At 47.8% G+C, this 5,539-nt stretch overlaps 1 protein-coding gene across 1 annotated transcript in view; it reads right to left on the reverse strand.

Annotated features, from left to right (window-relative positions):
• Positions 1-5,539, reverse strand: part of Zbtb16 (zinc finger and BTB domain containing 16) — a 183,295-nt gene that overhangs the window by 28,787 nt on the left and 148,969 nt on the right. The window lies entirely within an intron of this gene.

Raw genomic sequence — 5,539 nt, forward strand, 5'->3', positions numbered from 1 at the left:
CACACACACACACACACACACACACACACACACACACACACACACACTGTCCCCTATAACTTTCCTGATAAACTAAATCTGCTCCAGGAAAAGGAAGTTGGATGGTGGGCACATTCCGCAGACAACTGATATGTAGTGCTCCTTGGTACCATACCCTCCATACCCAGGATGCTGTAGAGAAAGGTCTGGAAGGAACCCAGCCTCAGATCTAACACTGAAAAAGAACATACAATTAGCAAGCAGTATGTGTGATACACACCTGGAATCCTAGCAGTAAGAAGGCTGAGGAGGCAGGAGGATCCACACAAGTAAAATAAAACTAGCCTGGACTGCACGGTGAGCCCCACCCCAGCCTGGGTTCCATACTAAGAACCTTTCTCAAACAACAAAGGCAGCACAAACATCATGCTCTGAGACGACAAAGTTTTAGAGTCCTCCTTGTCCCCAAGAAGCTTGCAGGCCGAGAAGAACAGAGCGAGAACCAGCCTGGGAGCTCCAGGCTCTCCAGGCAGACCAAGCTGAGGCTCGGCTTCCACCTGTGCCATTTCCTAGCTTCATGGAGTGACCTGACCACTCTGAACTTCAGCTTCCCACTTGTTAGTATTGGTCGGGATACCCACCAGAAAAGGCTGCTGAGTTAGAGCACATCTGGACGTGTCTATTATGATGACATATGGCAACGGTAGAGAAACAATAGCTGTTTAGGTCACAGAGCCAGCAGGTTGCATGAGGGTGTTATGAAATGAGGTGAGGTGGGCAATTAGATGCTTGGTAGATCACAATGTTCTAACAGGCATTGCTATCATCTGAATGTGCCCTCCCCACTCCAATTGGCAGTGTTAGGAGGCGGGGCCTAATGGAGGAGGTGTGTTCCTTTGTAGAGGATGGTTCTTCCTTGGTCTTACTTCCTTCACACCACTCACTATCCTTACTGCCTTCCTTTCCTCCTCCGGCCTATGCCATGGGATAACGCAGTGAGAAGGCCCTCAACAGATGTTGGCACTTTAGTGTGGGCTTGCCCAGCCTCCTAAACCCTGAGGAAATAACTTTGTGTTCTTTCAAAGGCCACTAGAGATGCACACAGAGAATCTAGGACACTGGGTTGCTCAGGGTTGCCCCGGGAGGCACTTAAACGGGCAGTCCAGGCTTCGCATCGTGGAAAGGGCAGCTTCTCCTTTGTTTTAATTCCAATCTACTTACACACCTTTCAGGCTCTCCAGTCTACTTCCTCCCACTGGACCAGCTCTGCAACCTTCCAACATCTCCTCTTTGTTTCCTCCATATCTTACCTGGTTCCCGCTGAGGCCCGTGGTTCGGTCACACTCTGACTGCTGGCTAATTCTTGGGCTTCCCTGTCCACTATCTTATCATGCTCACCTCACCTCCCTGACTTTTGCCAGCTGAACCACCCACACATGCTGCCTCCGCCTCCCAGGTACCCATGCACTCCTCAGTCCAGCTTCATTACCTTCCCGCCTCCATCATCCCACCCACACCAAAACTGCTTACCTCTGGTAACCAGTGGTCACCGTGCCACTAAATTTAAGAGACATTTTTCATATTCCTCTTAGGGAACACCGTATCAGCATTCAAGACTGGCAACCTCTTTCATTAGCATCAACAGCACCTCTTACAGTATTTCTAACCCCGTGTCCCACCCTGGACTTCTTCTCAACTTCTCTAGTCTTGCTTGCCTTGAAAAGGCTGATGTGATTCCAGGGCCGTGGACAAATCATTTACTCGCTGGTGAGTTCAGAATAGTTAACCCAGTCTTTTGTCAACCCCACTCTACCGGTAAGTGGCTCAAATCTCACTATCATAATATCATATTATCAACTCTTCATTATCTCAGCAAAAAATCCCTTGTACCCCATTTCAATTTCCAACTCCACCATCACTCAATGATGCATGGAAATAAAAGCAGGCACCATCTTGGGTTTTCTCTCACCTCTCACAGAATATCAGCCAAATGTCTTCAGCTCTTAGTGTCTTCCAGTCCGCTCCTATCCATCCCTGCTGCAACTATATGAGATCAAGCTTGTTATCACTTTTTTTTCAAGATAGAGGTTTGTCTGTCTGTGTAACAGAGCCATAACTGCCCTGTGCTTTGTAGACCAGGCTGGCGTCAAACTCAGAGATCCACCTGCCTCTGCCTCCAGAGTGATGGGATTAAAGGCATTCACTACCACACCTGGCTATCTTTGTTTGTTTGTTTATAGAATGGAGTCTCATTTTCCTCTCTAATCGTGCATCCTAGCCTCTCCCCACAGCCATTTTCAGCATACAAACTTCCCCTAACTTTCCCACCCTTGGATATTTGCCCGTGTTAGCACTCAGCCTACCATTTCCCCCTTTCTCCAGAGTTGCTGGCTGTGATTTCCAGAGCCCAAGCCATTTAACTCTTTCAACCCTCCAGCAAACATGTCCTCTTACCCACTGCAACTACTCAGACTGATTCCCTCTAGATTACAAGCTTCTGCCCCCAGGAATTCTTTAAATGTGTATCCCTTACACATTTGACTCATGCTCATTTGACCTGTGCTCATCTGCTTATAGCAAGGCATTTTAGCACAGGCTCATTCAATCCTAGATGAGGGTCCTCCAAAGTTGTCCAAGCCCACAGATCCATGGGAAAAGCAAGAATGAAGGAACGTACTCTTCCAAAGAGGCCTAAATGAAAAGTGTGTCCATGCGGCTCTCACCCAGGACCGCTCTGTCTCGCGGAGTGTATTTTATGAAGGAAACAGAGCTGTGGTGGGCAATCTTCACAGTCACCTTGCTTGGATTTATAGTCACCTGGGAGACTGGTTAGGCTTACTGTTGTGGGAGATTCCAGCAAAGATTAACTAAGAGAGGAAAATCCACTCTGAAAACAGGTGTCTCAACCCTGTGGACTGAAGACAGTAAGAGTAAAAAGGAGGGAGGTAGAAAGTGAGAGAGCACTGGCAAGAACTTTTTTCTGTTTTCCATCCATGTACAAGTGAGGGTTACCCTCCACACCTCTACCATATACTCCTACTCCATGACGTTCTGTCCCAGCACATGGGGCAAAGCGATCACTGGCTGAAGCCAAAAGAAACCAATCAGGTTATTTGGTCACAAAGACACAAAAGTATTTAGCACAAGACACAAACCGTGAGTCATGGCCACCAGTCGTTTCTCACTTCCTTGGCTCTTCCACTTCCAAACCTTCCTGGGATGGACAGCACACCCACTTCTACCCCTTTCCGTTCTTCAGCCTTGTGCTATTCAGCTGTGGGTGCTAACTGAGAAAGAACGGCCTTCTCAGAGAAGAGTTCCCTGGTAAATGCAGCAGTCAGAGACTATTAGTGACGGCCCATCCCTCCCTGAGTGGCCTGGAGAAGAAAGCTTTCATGAGATGGCCATGAGGACTCTTCAAGGTCTTAAATGTGAATGGGAGAGAAACAATACCCCACTCGACATGGTAACAACCTAAGTCTTGGGTCTTCTGAAATACCAGGAGGTTAGTGGACCCCAGAAAGGAGTGGAAGAAGAGGAGAGATAAAGGTGGGGGGGGTGCCCACGGGATATGGGTAAAATCTACCTCAACTGCAAGTCAGCTAGAGATCTCTTCACTGTGCACTTAGCTTTACACATTAAGACAAAGCCACTTAATCACTAAAGAGGCAGGATCGGGCTTGACTCTCCAGAGGAACTTCATTCCAATGGATGAAGACCCCAATAATACAGCTTGAAAGACCCCCAAGAATAGAGCTTAAACAGAGCTGAATTCTCAGCTGCACATGGTCTGTACAGAAAGGACGCCTTAGAACATGAGGATAGTACATTTTACTAATTAACATCTTCACGGGAGGAAAACCCTCTCCAGGGAAGATGCGTTCGATCACTGGTATTTACTCAGTGCTCTTACTGCCTAGCTGTACCCTATCCTCACTCCTAAGAAGCCTGTGTGGATTCTTGCAAAGGGAAAGGAAATGCACAGCTTCGGAAGGAGACCACAGACAAACAAGTGAAGACAGGCAGCCTCTCTCTTTGCCTCTTGCTTTCTGTGCTAGCAACACCACCCCAGGGCGATATAATGCTCACCCTCAGCTGTTGTCCTGCATATGCCTACAAGTCTCCAAGTGGGGACCATACTCAGGAAACAAGCATGACAGTGATACCTACCTATGTGATGCCTATGATGAGTGTCCCTACCCTACCTCACCCAGTTCCCAACACTGCCCTAAGATGGGAGTCATGTGAGAATTACTGTCTGTAATTGTTGTTCACTCCCTTACTTATGTATGAGAGGAATGGCGGAGAAGGGGAGACAGACACCTATGCCGAAGCTCTGCCCATCTTCATTCCTCTGGCACCTCCTGTGACCTGCCGCTGTGCTGAGTGGGACCTGGGACACACTGATAAACGTACCAGTGCAGGTACTGTCCTCGGAGGGCTCTCCTTCCACTTTTTGAGACAAAGGAAAACAAACAGCTACTTATAAACCTCTCAATGTTGGGCTCCAACTTAAGAACCTCCTTTCTTCACCCCATAAACACCCACACTTGCCAGTGAGAATCAGAGGCTATAAAAGGACATGTTTATATGCACCATATCATGCATACACACACACACACACACACACACACACACACACACACACACACCCTCTTTCTGACACCCTCAGCAGAGAAATGAATGGCTGCCATTCAGGGCCAGGGGCCTGGGTTGTGTTACTGTGTAATGGCAGGCAAGCCTTTGCTCCAATTTCCTTGTACTGGAAGTCTGCTTCTGCCTGGGCTGATTTATTCCAAGGACCATCTGGGTCCAAAAAACAATGTATTCTCCTCTCTCAGTGACCTCTAGTTAGTCATATACCCTCTTTACTCGACCTCTGTCCTTTAATGTTCACACTTTCCTCCATTCCCTTTGACAGACGCCAAGGCCCATGCCTTTCCGCCATCTCCCTGGGCTAGAGAAGCTCATTTTGGACACAGAGCTCTAGCCTCAAGCCTGTGGTCCAGGAGTCTGACCAGCAAGCAGACCTGCATGGGCCCCGGTTCACTCTTCCCTTCCTACAGTACTGTTCAGACATGGAGGCAAACTCACCTCCACAAACGCTCACTCTAAACATTCTAGGGCTTCCAGCTAATTCCTAGTCAGATGGACTGCGGAATTAGCTCAAGGCGACGCAGGTCCTGAGGAAAGCCACCACTGGCTCCTGGCAGTACTGCCTACAGCTTAGGTAACATCAGCTTAGCCTTAAGAATAGTCACCTTAAACTGCCTTCTATTCAGTCGAGAACATTATTTTTTATTAAAATATTTATTTTTTAAGTGTATGTATGTGTGTGTGTTTATATTCATGCATGTGTGCTCATGGAGACCAGAAGAATGTATCAGATCTCCCAGAGCTTGACACAGGTGATTGTGAACTCCCTGATATGGGTGCTGGGAACCAAATCCAGGTCCTCTGCAAATACAGCAGGTGCTGTTAATCACTGAACCATCTCTCCAGCCCCATATTATTCCATCCATCCATCCATCCATCCATCCATCCATCCATCCATCCATCC

Source organism: Psammomys obesus, unplaced genomic scaffold (genome assembly GCF_907164565.1).
Source record: "Psammomys obesus unplaced genomic scaffold, mPsaObe1.curated_primary_1811, whole genome shotgun sequence".
Taxonomy (NCBI): domain Eukaryota; kingdom Metazoa; phylum Chordata; class Mammalia; order Rodentia; family Muridae; genus Psammomys; species Psammomys obesus.